An 18162-nucleotide genomic window follows, 5' to 3' on the forward strand; every position below is an offset into this window, starting at 1 on the left:
AATGATAATATGTCATTCACATGAGGAGGTGGTTATTAAATCATTTTCACTAGAAGGTGGAGCCAAATACTAATCTTCAGTTTGGTATACGTGAAAAATATAAAGGAATCATATTGCCTGCCTGAATAGTAATAATTAATGATAAAAAAAGCCATATTCTTCCTTAAGTATTATTTCAAATTTTTTAGGTGATAAATTTCTCCACAAGTTTCATGTATTGAAATAACAAATATTAGATTAAACTATAAACGGTGTAACTCTTCTTCTAAATTTTAGGTATATTCTTTTTTGTCTAATTATGTTCATTTTCTTTCTATTTTACAGCCTTCAAAATTTTTCGTGAATGGACACAATTTGAAATAAATATTTATTAAAAGTATAAAGGTATGTGAAACATTGCATTTTCTTTTTTTTTCTTTCTTTATTTATGATATATTATATATAATGATAGTTTACATAAAAATGAGAGGTGAAATGTTCAAAACCGCCCCTAATTCGCAGTACTCTGTTTATATCGGTTTTTAAAATTTAATCTGTTTATCTGTAGGATTTAATTTTTTTTTTTTAATTTTCCACCCATAAGTCGAGAAATATATGTTGAATATAATGAAATTTTCATTAAGGTGACAAATTTAAGTTTTACAGATAACTTGATGAAACATTCTTACGGTTTTACTAGTTATTCTTGCAATTATCAAATGTAGTACTATGAATGTAGGACAAACTATAACAAACGACAAACATCACCAGCATTGTGTTGTTATTAAAGTTGAGGCACAAAAACCCGTACACAAAAACTGACGTCATCAATCCATAATATTGGTATGGTGTCATGATGGAGAAATGAAAAAAAAAACGTTTAGTACACTTGTTGCATGGATGCCAAATCGTGTACATTGAGTGATTAAGAATAAAGATAAACATATTAATTATATTAGATATTCACAGATTGTACAAGTATGGTTTCATTTGGAACTATTATTGAATAACTTCCTTGTCTGGATTAATTTGCATGCTTAATTTAACACTCTAGATTATTTTATTTTTAACATTCAATCATTCTAATTTAACTATTCTTTGTGTTTTACAGGCATCAAAATTTTTAACAATATTATTTAAGAAACGTGGGCATAAGACATTTTATAAATTATTCTACTTTGTTAAGGAAATTTAAATTAAAATTTATCGGTGAAAAATCAAGTGTTTAATTTGGGGAAAAAAAGGTTAGTGAAATTGCACTTTGTTTTATAAGAAGATGGCTCGTTGTAATTTTTTAGCTGTATGATAAAAGTTTCTTTAGTAATGAAATAAACTTATCGTTACAATAGATTATTATTTACAAAAGTACTCTAGTAATAATAATTGCTATTCTTTGTTTCATACTTATCGTAATGTAAGGACATAATTAGGATCGAAATAGAGGAGGAATGAGGTGTAAGCCCACTCGCATAAAAGAAAAGTTTACTTAGTAAACTGAGGTAGTCGTAATATAGCGGGTTAGGGATTGTGATGGTTTTCTAATATATTCAATATAAAGAATTCCTATCACAGTATAGGCTACTATATTATCTTTGATGATTGACGTGGTAGTGCCTCTTTTGAAACCTTTCTAGGTCAGTAAGTTCCTTTTTGAGTAAGTATGTGAGATTTAGTGCTCTGACTACCAATATAGAGTTTATTTAAAAAATGAGTACCATTCCTTTTTGGAGATTTAGTAGTAATTAATTTACGAATGCAATCACAAAAATTATTACGATTTATATGAATACAAGATAGATATTTATTAATTACCAGCAATACACATAAAGTAATATGTGTGATGCGAAGAGTCATCTGTTTTCAGTTCATTATTTCAAATATTCAAATTGTTATTTCAGTAATTTTTAAAATTCGGGTGATGCAATGCCAAGCTGGTTATAGGACAATTTCTGATGACATAGATATCTCGTTGTTTATATTAACTTTCTTATAACACTACTTAATATTTGGTATTTACGTAAAAAGTTTTTAATTGTTTGTATATTGTTATAAAAATAATTTTTTTTTAATTTCAGTACTGAAGAAGCATTTGAAAGCAAATTGTATGAAGTTGAATATGATAATTTTAAAGTTCAAATTTGAAAAAAAATCATAAAATCTGTAACAAGTTATAAAAGTAAAACATCATCATAAAATTTATTTAATGAAATGTACACTACAATTATAAAAATTCTTAATTTGATATTAGTTATTAATTTGTAAAACATTTGATCACATTGCATGTATTATTTGGAAAATTAAGCCAAACTTATTTACCTTAAAGGGGATGATACCCTTCTTCATTAAATAACTCTGTTGTAGTACAATAAATGTTTTCCTTTTTTTTATTTTAATTTTTATATTTTATTTGTTATAAAGTATAATATCAATCTATGATGTGTTTTACGTTTTATATGCTTTTGTGTTTTTGGAACTTTGATCCATGAATTATAATAAAAGTTTCAAAGTAAAAATGTTGATAAAATATAGAACTATGATTTTTTTTCTAAGTAGCAGTCCTTCCAACAACTGGTAAACACTTTGTTTGCTAAATTTACAATAAATAGCACTTGCTGTACAGTAGCAACATATTCTGCCAGACCTTTGATTATATAAATGTTGGAATACCATCAAAACTAGTACAGCTCTGGATCTAATAGAGTTAACATCCTAGATTCTAAAAGCTAGACTTTTTTGCTGTTGAAATCGCAAGGACGTGTTTGTTTAATCCAGCTATTGTTATCAGATGTTTTGAGCATTGTACACCAAAGATAAGAGGAAAGTGCAGGCCAAAGAAGAACGAAGAGGTCTTCGGAAGAAGAAGAGGGAGAAGAAGAAGAAGGAAGACCAACCACTCGTCTCAACATCACAAACTGGAGTCGGAACAGAGCCCAGCAGAGATGCGTCCTGAAGGGCAGCCATACCAGAAGCGGATGAAGAGCTTCTACACAACCTCTCCTTTTCAAAACTTACAGGAAAGATAAAATAACCCAGCAATTGCGACTCCTCCGGAAAAGGAGACACATTGCTCTTTCCTTATAGCTAGTGCCACGTTGTGGCGTATTCCTGCTAGCCTATTAAGCGTTAGCACCGAAAGGACTTCAGTGGACGTTCTGAAGGGGAATTACGTCGGGAGGACAGGCTTTATAAGCCTAGTTTTCTGCGTTCGGCCCATGAAATGGGTTCGATAACGCTGGTTGAACAATGGATTGGAATGCAATTAAATACGTCTTAAAATACTAAATAATAATAAAGAAAACTTGAAAAAATTAGACCCGCTAACTAAAAATAAACCTCAAAAACACGCCCGATAGAATCACCCAGCAGCAAGGGACTCTATCCAGGTTCTGCGATAAAGTAGGGAGTAATAAACTCCCGCCAACTTTGCATTCCATTCCATTCCAAAGATAGGAACACCTTGCTCCACATGTTGAATCTCAGTGGCTATCCCACTTTCAGATTCATCTAGTAAATTTTGAGGGTTTAGAGGTTGCAATAAAAGTACTTGTTCACCATTAGGCACTGGGCTTATGGCATATAAGGAATTTCTCTGTCATACTATAGGCTACTATATTATCTTGAAAGTTTTGGTGATTGACATTGTAGTGGCAATTTTTGAAGTAGTTACAGGTCAAGGTGATTATTACAAAGATTATAAATGATTATATACCAAATATAGAAACATCACATTGTTCCTCCTCATGTTGAATTTCAGTAGTAGTAAAGTTTGATGCTTTGGAGGTTCCAGTGAAAGTACATCGCCACCATTAAGCGCTGGGCTTATAGCAAATGTCTTGTGTTCTGCACTCATGTGCCCAATTCTTCTCTGAAAGAACAATTTACAAAATGCTTTTAAAATCCAACAATTGGTGAAGGGAAAATTCTGACACTCACTTCCATAAGGTACAGAAGAGGCGACGGTTGTACAAATTAATAATTGCTTGTTTATAAAAACAGGTGACAAAAGAAGGGACTGAAATACTCATCATATATATATATATATATATCGATTTTGCTATTACATATGCTGTCGTTCTCCTCAAAGGGATGATGAATGGTACTGAGTATAAGGCACTGTTTTGCCCAGGAAGTGGGAAACTGAACCCATAAGCGGAAGAACTTCTTCAAGAAATCATAAGTAGTAGAATACAGAAAGCAACGGAAGGCATTGTATTGAAGGTCCTAGTGATAATCTCTCGCATTACACTATGATGCTATCTGGAAAGTACAGTATTGAAGAAGATCCCATATTCTGTCATTTTAAATTTATTATACAAAATCTGCAATTACTAATGGTCATGTAATGGGAAGATAATATACTATTCTTTGGTGGACATCTAAAAAGTTAAAAAATCATGGACATCTAAAAAGATATCTAGGCCTAAAAAGTTTAATTATAAATCATAAGTTTCATAAACATATTTATTTCTGTATTCTTTGTTTCTAATTCAAAAAGTAAATTAATCGACTTTTCCTTTCTGAAGGACAGTGATTTGATGAGACCGCTTGTTCTTCACATCATTAAGCTGAGAACAAGTGCTTTCGAAAGATGTTAATCTGTAATTAAAGGAAAAAAGGAAATCTTGTTGACCAGCCTGTTATATTTGAAACAACGTTTGTCTCTGGTTTGAAATGATTTGTAGGATATTTCCATAATAATTGATAATGTATTAATATATCTGTTATTTTTAAAAAGTATTCATTTCTACTTAGTGGTTATTGTGTATAATAATTTTCTGTATGATTATGTTTGCAAGTTTGTATACTGTTTAATTAGGTATTCAGTACTGTATTTTATCTATTTGTATTTTACGTTTGAGATTATTATTGCCGACATATAAGCAAAGTGTGTAAGGACAACAGTTACATCAATTAGGTTGACTTTTGCAAATCCTACAGTTTTAATAAAGAGAATACTGCATTTTTATTAGTTTGTAATGAATCGCATAAAGTCTGAAGCTACTGATTTTCACTTGTTTGTCCCAATTATACAGATATGTCCGCTATGAATTCTTGCCTGAATTTTGGTATTCACTAATCTCAAAAATGTTGTTCGTTTTTCATTTTGAATATTTTCGACTGAATTTTATTTTCTTAAACCTAGCGTAGATTATGAAAAAAACATTATGTTCGGTAGTGCATGTTAATAGAATGTTTCTCTACTTAAAAATTATTGCTTTTTAAGTGGTTGTGTTTATTTTTGTCTGCAATTTCATGTGTTATTCTTCTTATATTCTTTAATATAACTTATTTACATTTTTATAAATTTCATATAAAATTAGGATATCTTATAAAATGATCGTTAGATTGATTGATGACCTGTAGACCTGTTGATTGATTCTCGTCTTACTCTTCCCAGCACATTCCCTCAAATTTATTCTTCTTCTTTGTGCCGAGTGGGTCAGCTACCTTTATTCCATGTATAAATATATAAAGTTCCATATATAAAGTAAAGGTACAGCGATGTTTACTGGTAGCATGCAGTTAAATATTTGATCGTACTTTAAAATTATTTGTAACTAAAGAAAAAATAAAATATAATTTAAAAACATAAAGTGCAGTGTTGCGGGTAACTATGGTAAAAAAAGAAGTTTTTGGTTTTCCATGGCAACAATATTTTTTCTTATTTATTATTTTAATACTGTGACTAACAGTAAAAACACATTCAGACGATTTAAGCTATTATAAATAGTATAAATAATATAACTGATAACTGATAAAATGAAAGGCAAACTAATATTAGCATCTCTCTTTGCTGTTTATGTAGCAGCACAGTGGTGGCGGTATGTAAATATTTAATTACAAAAAAAGTAATTGTAATTTTATGACCATCTAATAAGATTCTGTAATTTCTTAGTAATGTGTATTCCTTAATTCATGTGTATTATTTGCAGAACGAAACGTCGCCGTGCATCACAACCCCAAGCACCTCCGAGTCTACCACGTCCATGTCCATTAATTTATCCAGTGGGTACCTGCCTTGCATGCAAGGAGGTAAACTGCTGGGTAAAAAGGCGGAAGTTAGTTTATACTTAGCTTACTTCCAAAAACGGTAAGCTAATAATATTTAAATAATATCATATTATGAGGAAAATTATTAATATAATTAAGAATAAGTAAATTTCAATGAGTATAAGTATAATTTTATTGTTCTCTGAAGGTCTGGGCGTACATGATGCTTCTAACCTTGTACATGCCAGTACAAAAGCTTATTTACTTTAGATGTTTATTTTGTTTTTCGTAACTTTGTTTAATCATATAATCATATATATAACTCTAACATGTTATTCTCATTCTTTCATTATGCTTGTTTAAATTTACATGGCAATACTGCAGAACATATCAGTAAAGTATTCCAGTGGCGGTTATCCAATAGGAATAGTGGACTATCACCAGATAAGTGAATTGAAAAATGTGTTGAATCTGAAATGATAATAAATATGATGACTTTACACTATAATCCTGCAATAACTACTTCTATAGAAATTACTATTCTACAGTATTTTTAATTTGATGATGTAGCTATTAAAGCATATATCATATGTCTTCTGCTATCACAAACTAGAAAAAAACTGTAAATTATTAGGGTTAAGTGCTGTGACCTGTCTTAAGTGGTTTTCGCTTATGAACAAAATTTTTAATTCAATTTAATGATAATATGTCATTCACATGAGGAGGTGGTTATTAAATCATTTTCACTAGAAGGTGGAGCCAAATACTAATCTTCAGTTTGGTATACGTGAAAAATATAAAGGAATCATATTGCCTGCCTGAATAGTAATAATTAATGATAAAAAAAGCCATATTCTTCCTTAAGTATTATTTCAAATTTTTTAGGTGATAAATTTCTCCACAAGTTTCATGTATTGAAATAACAAATATTAGATTAAACTATAAACGGTGTAACTCTTCTTCTAAATTTTAGGTATATTCTTTTTTGTCTAATTATGTTCATTTTCTTTCTATTTTACAGCCTTCAAAATTTTTCGTGAATGGACACAATTTGAAATAAATATTTATTAAAAGTATAAAGGTATGTGAAACATTGCATTTTCTTTTTTTTTCTTTCTTTATTTATGATATATTATATATAATGATAGTTTACATAAAAATGAGAGGTGAAATGTTCAAAACCGCCCCTAATTCGCAGTACTCTGTTTATATCGGTTTTTAAAATTTAATCTGTTTATCTGTAGGATTTAATTTTTTTTTTTTAATTTTCCACCCATAAGTCGAGAAATATATGTTGAATATAATGAAATTTTCATTAAGGTGACAAATTTAAGTTTTACAGATAACTTGATGAAACATTCTTACGGTTTTACTAGTTATTCTTGCAATTATCAAATGTAGTACTATGAATGTAGGACAAACTATAACAAACGACAAACATCACCAGCATTGTGTTGTTATTAAAGTTGAGGCACAAAAACCCGTACACAAAAACTGACGTCATCAATCCATAATATTGGTATGGTGTCATGATGGAGAAATGAAAAAAAAAACGTTTAGTACACTTGTTGCATGGATGCCAAATCGTGTACATTGAGTGATTAAGAATAAAGATAAACATATTAATTATATTAGATATTCACAGATTGTACAAGTATGGTTTCATTTGGAACTATTATTGAATAACTTCCTTGTCTGGATTAATTTGCATGCTTAATTTAACACTCTAGATTATTTTATTTTTAACATTCAATCATTCTAATTTAACTATTCTTTGTGTTTTACAGGCATCAAAATTTTTAACAATATTATTTAAGAAACGTGGGCATAAGACATTTTATAAATTATTCTACTTTGTTAAGGAAATTTAAATTAAAATTTATCGGTGAAAAATCAAGTGTTTAATTTGGGGAAAAAAAGGTTAGTGAAATTGCACTTTGTTTTATAAGAAGATGGCTCGTTGTAATTTTTTAGCTGTATGATAAAAGTTTCTTTAGTAATGAAATAAACTTATCGTTACAATAGATTATTATTTACAAAAGTACTCTAGTAATAATAATTGCTATTCTTTGTTTCATACTTATCGTAATGTAAGGACATAATTAGGATCGAAATAGAGGAGGAATGAGGTGTAAGCCCACTCGCATAAAAGAAAAGTTTACTTAGTAAACTGAGGTAGTCGTAATATAGCGGGTTAGGGATTGTGATGGTTTTCTAATATATTCAATATAAAGAATTCCTATCACAGTATAGGCTACTATATTATCTTTGATGATTGACGTGGTAGTGCCTCTTTTGAAACCTTTCTAGGTCAGTAAGTTCCTTTTTGAGTAAGTATGTGAGATTTAGTGCTCTGACTACCAATATAGAGTTTATTTAAAAAATGAGTACCATTCCTTTTTGGAGATTTAGTAGTAATTAATTTACGAATGCAATCACAAAAATTATTACGATTTATATGAATACAAGATAGATATTTATTAATTACCAGCAATACACATAAAGTAATATGTGTGATGCGAAGAGTCATCTGTTTTCAGTTCATTATTTCAAATATTCAAATTGTTATTTCAGTAATTTTTAAAATTCGGGTGATGCAATGCCAAGCTGGTTATAGGACAATTTCTGATGACATAGATATCTCGTTGTTTATATTAACTTTCTTATAACACTACTTAATATTTGGTATTTACGTAAAAAGTTTTTAATTGTTTGTATATTGTTATAAAAATAATTTTTTTTTAATTTCAGTACTGAAGAAGCATTTGAAAGCAAATTGTATGAAGTTGAATATGATAATTTTAAAGTTCAAATTTGAAAAAAAATCATAAAATCTGTAACAAGTTATAAAAGTAAAACATCATCATAAAATTTATTTAATGAAATGTACACTACAATTATAAAAATTCTTAATTTGATATTAGTTATTAATTTGTAAAACATTTGATCACATTGCATGTATTATTTGGAAAATTAAGCCAAACTTATTTACCTTAAAGGGGATACCCTTCTTCATTAAATAACTCTGTTGTAGTACAATAAATGTTTTCCTTTTTTTTATTTTAATTTTTATATTTTATTTGTTATAAAGTATAATATCAATCTATGATGTGTTTTACGTTTTATATGCTTTTGTGTTTTTGGAACTTTGATCCATGAATTATAATAAAAGTTTCAAAGTAAAAATGTTGATAAAATATAGAACTATGATTTTTTTTCTAAGTAGCAGTCCTTCCAACAACTGGTAAACACTTTGTTTGCTAAATTTACAATAAATAGCACTTGCTGTACAGTAGCAACATATTCCGCCAGACCTTTGATTATATAAATGTTGGAATACCATCAAAACTAGTACAGCTCTGGATCTAATAGAGTTAACATCCTAGATTCTAAAAGCTAGACTTTTTTGCTGTTGAAATCGCAAGGACGTGTTTGTTTAATCCAGCTATTGTTATCAGATGTTTTGAGCATTGTACACCAAAGATAAGAGGAAAGTGCAGGCCAAAGAAGAACGAAGAGGTCTTCGGAAGAAGAAGAGGGAGAAGAAGAAGAAGGAAGACCAACCACTCGTCTCAACATCACGAACTGGAGTCCGGAACAGAGCCCAGCAGAGATGCGTCCTGAAGGGCAGCCATACCAGAAGCGGATGAAGAGCTTCTACACAACCTCTCCTTTTCAAAACTTACAGGAAAGATAAAATAACCCAGCAATTGCGACTCCTCCGGAAAAGGAGACACATTGCTCTTTCCTTATAGCTAGTGCCACGTTGTGGCGTATTCCTGCTAGCCTATTAAGCGTTAGCACCGAAAGGACTTCAGTGGACGTTCTGAAGGGGAATTACGTCGGGAGGACAGGCTTTATAAGCCTAGTTTTCTGCGTTCGGCCCATGAAATGGGTTCGATAACGCTGGTTGAACAATGGATTGGAATGCAATTAAATACGTCTTAAAATACTAAATAATAATAAAGAAAACTTGAAAAAATTAGACCCGCTAACTAAAAATAAACCTCAAAAACACGCCCGATAGAATCACCCAGCAGCAAGGGACTCTATCCAGGTTCTGCGATAAAGTAGGGAGTAATAAACTCCCGCCAACTTTGCATTCCATTCCATTCCAAAGATAGGAACACCTTGCTCCACATGTTGAATCTCAGTGGCTATCCCACTTTCAGATTCATCTAGTAAATTTTGAGGGTTTAGAGGTTGCAATAAAAGTACTTGTTCACCATTAGGCACTGGGCTTATGGCATATAAGGAATTTCTCTGTCATACTATAGGCTACTATATTATCTTGAAAGTTTTGGTGATTGACATTGTAGTGGCAATTTTTGAAGTAGTTACAGGTCAAGGTGATTATTACAAAGATTATAAATGATTATATACCAAATATAGAAACATCACATTGTTCCTCCTCATGTTGAATTTCAGTAGTAGTAAAGTTTGATGCTTTGGAGGTTCCAGTGAAAGTACATCGCCACCATTAAGCGCTGGGCTTATAGCAAATGTCTTGTGTTCTGCACTCATGTGCCCAATTCTTCTCTGAAAGAACAATTTACAAAATGCTTTTAAAATCCAACAATTGGTGAAGGGAAAATTCTGACACTCACTTCCATAAGGTACAGAAGAGGCGACGGTTGTACAAATTAATAATTGCTTGTTTATAAAAACAGGTGACAAAAGAAGGGACTGAAATACTCATCATATATATATATATATATATCGATTTTGCTATTACATATGCTGTCGTTCTCCTCAAAGGGATGATGAATGGTACTGAGTATAAGGCACTGTTTTGCCCAGGAAGTGGGAAACTGAACCCATAAGCGGAAGAACTTCTTCAAGAAATCATAAGTAGTAGAATACAGAAAGCAACGGAAGGCATTGTATTGAAGGTCCTAGTGATAATCTCTCGCATTACACTATGATGCTATCTGGAAAGTACAGTATTGAAGAAGATCCCATATTCTGTCATTTTAAATTTATTATACAAAATCTGCAATTACTAATGGTCATGTAATGGGAAGATAATATACTATTCTTTGGTGGACATCTAAAAAGTTAAAAAATCATGGACATCTAAAAAGATATCTAGGCCTAAAAAGTTTAATTATAAATCATAAGTTTCATAAACATATTTATTTCTGTATTCTTTGTTTCTAATTCAAAAAGTAAATTAATCGACTTTTCCTTTCTGAAGGACAGTGATTTGATGAGACCGCTTGTTCTTCACATCATTAAGCTGAGAACAAGTGCTTTCGAAAGATGTTAATCTGTAATTAAAGGAAAAAAGGAAATCTTGTTGACCAGCCTGTTATATTTGAAACAACGTTTGTCTCTGGTTTGAAATGATTTGTAGGATATTTCCATAATAATTGATAATGTATTAATATATCTGTTATTTTTAAAAAGTATTCATTTCTACTTAGTGGTTATTGTGTATAATGATTTTCTGTATGATTATGTTTGCAAGTTTGTATACTGTTTAATTAGGTATTCAGTACTGTATTTTATCTATTTGTATTTTACGTTTGAGATTATTATTGCCGACATATAAGCAAAGTGTGTAAGGACAACAGTTACATCAATTAGGTTGACTTTTGCAAATCCTACAGTTTTAATAAAGAGAATACTGCATTTTTATTAGTTTGTAATGAATCGCATAAAGTCTGAAGCTACTGATTTTCACTTGTTTGTCCCAATTATACAGATATGTCCGCTATGAATTCTTGCCTGAATTTTGGTATTCACTAATCTCAAAAATGTTGTTCGTTTTTCATTTTGAATATTTTCGACTGAATTTTATTTTCTTAAACCTAGCGTAGATTATGAAAAAAACATTATGTTCGGTAGTGCATGTTAATAGAATGTTTCTCTACTTAAAAATTATTGCTTTTTAAGTGGTTGTGTTTATTTTTGTCTGCAATTTCATGTGTTATTCTTCTTATATTCTTTAATATAACTTATTTACATTTTTATAAATTTCATATAAAATTAGGATATCTTATAAAATGATCGTTAGATTGATTGATGACCTGTAGACCTGTTGATTGATTCTCGTCTTACTCTTCCCAGCACATTCCCTCAAATTTATTCTTCTTCTTTGTGCCGAGTGGGTCAGCTACCTTTATTCCATGTATAAATACATAAAGTTCCATATATAAAGTAAAGGTACAGCGATGTTTACTGGTAGCATGCAGTTAAATATTTGATCGTACTTTAAAATTATTTGTAACTAAAGAAAAAATAAAATATAATTTAAAAACATAAAGTGCAGTGTTGCGGGTAACTATGGTAAAAAAAGAAGTTTTTGGTTTTCCATGGCAACAATATTTTTTCTTATTTATTATTTTAATACTGTGACTAACAGTAAAAACACATTCAGACGATTTAAGCTATTATAAATAGTATAAATAATATAACTGATAACTGATAAAATGAAAGGCAAACTAATATTGGCATCTCTCTTTGCTGTTTATGTAGCAGCACAGTGGTGGCGGTATGTAAATATTTAATTACAAAAAAAGTAATTGTAATTTTATGACCATCTAATAAGATTCTGTAATTTCTTAGTAATGTGTATTCCTTAATTCATGTGTATTATTTGCAGAACGAAACGTCGCCGTGCATCACAACCCCAAGCACCTCCGAGTCTACCACGTCCATGTCCATTAATTTATCCAGTGGGTACCTGCCTTGCATGCAAGGAGGTAAACTGCTGGGTAAAAAGGCGGAAGTTAGTTTATACTTAGCTTACTTCCAAAAACGGTAAGCTAATAATATTTAAATAATATCATATTATGAGGAAAATTATTAATATAATTAAGAATAAGTAAATTTCAATGAGTATAAGTATAATTTTATTGTTCTCTGAAGGTCTGGGCGTACATGATGCTTCTAACCTTGTACATGCCAGTACAAAAGCTTATTTACTTTAGATGTTTATTTTGTTTTTCGTAACTTTGTTTAATCATATAATCATATATATAACTCTAACATGTTATTCTCATTCTTTCATTATGCTTGTTTAAATTTACATGGCAATACTGCAGAACATATCAGTAAAGTATTCCAGTGGCGGTTATCCAATAGGAATAGTGGACTATCACCAGATAAGTGAATTGAAAAATGTGTTGAATCTGAAATGATAATAAATATGATGACTTTACACTATAATCCTGCAATAACTACTTCTATAGAAATTACTATTCTACAGTATTTTTAATTTGATGATGTAGCTATTAAAGCATATATCATATGTCTTCTGCTATCACAAACTAGAAAAAAACTGTAAATTATTAGGGTTAAGTGCTGTGACCTGTCTTAAGTGGTTTTCGCTTATGAACAAAATTTTTAATTCAATTTAATGATAATATGTCATTCACATGAGGAGGTGGTTATTAAATCATTTTCACTAGAAGGTGGAGCCAAATACTAATCTTCAGTTTGGTATACGTGAAAAATATAAAGGAATCATATTGCCTGCCTGAATAGTAATAATTAATGATAAAAAAAGCCATATTCTTCCTTAAGTATTATTTCAAATTTTTTAGGTGATAAATTTCTCCACAAGTTTCATGTATTGAAATAACAAATATTAGATTAAACTATAAACGGTGTAACTCTTCTTCTAAATTTTAGGTATATTCTTTTTTGTCTAATTATGTTCATTTTCTTTCTATTTTACAGCCTTCAAAATTTTTCGTGAATGGACACAATTTGAAATAAATATTTATTAAAAGTATAAAGGTATGTGAAACATTGCATTTTCTTTTTTTTTCTTTCTTTATTTATGATATATTATATATAATGATAGTTTACATAAAAATGAGAGGTGAAATGTTCAAAACCGCCCCTAATTCGCAGTACTCTGTTTATATCGGTTTTTAAAATTTAATCTGTTTATCTGTAGGATTTAATTTTTTTTTTTTAATTTTCCACCCATAAGTCGAGAAATATATGTTGAATATAATGAAATTTTCATTAAGGTGACAAATTTAAGTTTTACAGATAACTTGATGAAACATTCTTACGGTTTTACTAGTTATTCTTGCAATTATCAAATGTAGTACTATGAATGTAGGACAAACTATAACAAACGACAAACATCACCAGCATTGTGTTGTTATTAAAGTTGAGGCACAAAAACCCGTACACAAAAACTGACGTCATCAATCCATAATATTGGTATGGTGTCATGATGGAGAAATGAAAAAAAAAACGTTTAGTACACTTGTTGCATGGATGCCAAATCGTGTACATTGAGTGATTAAGAATAAAGATAAACATATTAATTATATTAGATATTCACAGATTGTACAAGTATGGTTTCATTTGGAACTATTATTGAATAACTTCCTTGTCTGGATTAATTTGCATGCTTAATTTAACACTCTAGATTATTTTATTTTTAACATTCAATCATTCTAATTTAACTATTCTTTGTGTTTTACAGGCATCAAAATTTTTAACAATATTATTTAAGAAACGTGGGCATAAGACATTTTATAAATTATTCTACTTTGTTAAGGAAATTTAAATTAAAATTTATCGGTGAAAAATCAAGTGTTTAATTTGGGGAAAAAAAGGTTAGTGAAATTGCACTTTGTTTTATAAGAAGATGGCTCGTTGTAATTTTTTAGCTGTATGATAAAAGTTTCTTTAGTAATGAAATAAACTTATCGTTACAATAGATTATTATTTACAAAAGTACTCTAGTAATAATAATTGCTATTCTTTGTTTCATACTTATCGTAATGTAAGGACATAATTAGGATCGAAATAGAGGAGGAATGAGGTGTAAGCCCACTCGCATAAAAGAAAAGTTTACTTAGTAAACTGAGGTAGTCGTAATATAGCGGGTTAGGGATTGTGATGGTTTTCTAATATATTCAATATAAAGAATTCCTATCACAGTATAGGCTACTATATTATCTTTGATGATTGACGTGGTAGTGCCTCTTTTGAAACCTTTCTAGGTCAGTAAGTTCCTTTTTGAGTAAGTATGTGAGATTTAGTGCTCTGACTACCAATATAGAGTTTATTTAAAAAATGAGTACCATTCCTTTTTGGAGATTTAGTAGTAATTAATTTACGAATGCAATCACAAAAATTATTACGATTTATATGAATACAAGATAGATATTTATTAATTACCAGCAATACACATAAAGTAATATGTGTGATGCGAAGAGTCATCTGTTTTCAGTTCATTATTTCAAATATTCAAATTGTTATTTCAGTAATTTTTAAAATTCGGGTGATGCAATGCCAAGCTGGTTATAGGACAATTTCTGATGACATAGATATCTCGTTGTTTATATTAACTTTCTTATAACACTACTTAATATTTGGTATTTACGTAAAAAGTTTTTAATTGTTTGTATATTGTTATAAAAATAATTTTTTTTTAATTTCAGTACTGAAGAAGCATTTGAAAGCAAATTGTATGAAGTTGAATATGATAATTTTAAAGTTCAAATTTGAAAAAAAATCATAAAATCTGTAACAAGTTATAAAAGTAAAACATCATCATAAAATTTATTTAATGAAATGTACACTACAATTATAAAAATTCTTAATTTGATATTAGTTATTAATTTGTAAAACATTTGATCACATTGCATGTATTATTTGGAAAATTAAGCCAAACTTATTTACCTTAAAGGGGATGATACCCTTCTTCATTAAATAACTCTGTTGTAGTACAATAAATGTTTTCCTTTTTTTTATTTTAATTTTTATATTTTATTTGTTATAAAGTATAATATCAATCTATGATGTGTTTTACGTTTTATATGCTTTTGTGTTTTTGGAACTTTGATCCATGAATTATAATAAAAGTTTCAAAGTAAAAATGTTGATAAAATATAGAACTATGATTTTTTTTCTAAGTAGCAGTCCTTCCAACAACTGGTAAACACTTTGTTTGCTAAATTTACAATAAATAGCACTTGCTGTACAGTAGCAACATATTCTGCCAGACCTTTGATTATATAAATGTTGGAATACCATCAAAACTAGTACAGCTCTGGATCTAATAGAGTTAACATCCTAGATTCTAAAAGCTAGACTTTTTTGCTGTTGAAATCGCAAGGACGTGTTTGTTTAATCCAGCTATTGTTATCAGATGTTTTGAGCATTGTACACCAAAGATAAGAGGAAAGTGCAGGCCAAAGAAGAACGAAGAGGTCTTCGGAAGAAGAAGAGGGAGAAGAAGAAGAAGGAAGACCAACCACTCGTCTCAACATCACAAACTGGAGTCGGAACAGAGCCCAGCAGAGATGCGTCCTGAAGGGCAGCCATACCAGAAGCGGATGAAGAGCTTCTACACAACCTCTCCTTTTCAAAACTTACAGGAAAGATAAAATAACCCAGCAATTGCGACTCCTCCGGAAAAGGAGACACATTGCTCTTTCCTTATAGCTAGTGCCACGTTGTGGCGTATTCCTGCTAGCCTATTAAGCGTTAGCACCGAAAGGACTTCAGTGGACGTTCTGAAGGGGAATTACGTCGGGAGGACAGGCTTTATAAGCCTAGTTTTCTGCGTTCGGCCCATGAAATGGGTTCGATAACGCTGGTTGAACAATGGATTGGAATGCAATTAAATACGTCTTAAAATACTAAATAATAATAAAGAAAACTTGAAAAAATTAGACCCGCTAACTAAAAATAAACCTCAAAAACACGCCCGATAGAATCACCCAGCAGCAAGGGACTCTATCCAGGTTCTGCGATAAAGTAGGGAGTAATAAACTCCCGCCAACTTTGCATTCCATTCCATTCCAAAGATAGGAACACCTTGCTCCACATGTTGAATCTCAGTGGCTATCCCACTTTCAGATTCATCTAGTAAATTTTGAGGGTTTAGAGGTTGCAATAAAAGTACTTGTTCACCATTAGGCACTGGGCTTATGGCATATAAGGAATTTCTCTGTCATACTATAGGCTACTATATTATCTTGAAAGTTTTGGTGATTGACATTGTAGTGGCAATTTTTGAAGTAGTTACAGGTCAAGGTGATTATTACAAAGATTATAAATGATTATATACCAAATATAGAAACATCACATTGTTCCTCCTCATGTTGAATTTCAGTAGTAGTAAAGTTTGATGCTTTGGAGGTTCCAGTGAAAGTACATCGCCACCATTAAGCGCTGGGCTTATAGCAAATGTCTTGTGTTCTGCACTCATGTGCCCAATTCTTCTCTGAAAGAACAATTTACAAAATGCTTTTAAAATCCAACAATTGGTGAAGGGAAAATTCTGACACTCACTTCCATAAGGTACAGAAGAGGCGACGGTTGTACAAATTAATAATTGCTTGTTTATAAAAACAGGTGACAAAAGAAGGGACTGAAATACTCATCATATATATATATATATATATCGATTTTGCTATTACATATGCTGTCGTTCTCCTCAAAGGGATGATGAATGGTACTGAGTATAAGGCACTGTTTTGCCCAGGAAGTGGGAAACTGAACCCATAAGCGGAAGAACTTCTTCAAGAAATCATAAGTAGTAGAATACAGAAAGCAACGGAAGGCATTGTATTGAAGGTCCTAGTGATAATCTCTCGCATTACACTATGATGCTATCTGGAAAGTACAGTATTGAAGAAGATCCCATATTCTGTCATTTTAAATTTATTATACAAAATCTGCAATTACTAATGGTCATGTAATGGGAAGATAATATACTATTCTTTGGTGGACATCTAAAAAGTTAAAAAATCATGGACATCTAAAAAGATATCTAGGCCTAAAAAGTTTAATTATAAATCATAAGTTTCATAAACATATTTATTTCTGTATTCTTTGTTTCTAATTCAAAAAGTAAATTAATCGACTTTTCCTTTCTGAAGGACAGTGATTTGATGAGACCGCTTGTTCTTCACATCATTAAGCTGAGAACAAGTGCTTTCGAAAGATGTTAATCTGTAATTAAAGGAAAAAAGGAAATCTTGTTGACCAGCCTGTTATATTTGAAACAACGTTTGTCTCTGGTTTGAAATGATTTGTAGGATATTTCCATAATAATTGATAATGTATTAATATATCTGTTATTTTTAAAAAGTATTCATTTCTACTTAGTGGTTATTGTGTATAATAATTTTCTGTATGATTATGTTTGCAAGTTTGTATACTGTTTAATTAGGTATTCAGTACTGTATTTTATCTATTTGTATTTTA

This window comes from Lycorma delicatula, chromosome 1, assembly GCF_047948215.1.
Source record: "Lycorma delicatula isolate Av1 chromosome 1, ASM4794821v1, whole genome shotgun sequence".
Lineage (NCBI taxonomy): Eukaryota > Metazoa > Arthropoda > Insecta > Hemiptera > Fulgoridae > Lycorma > Lycorma delicatula.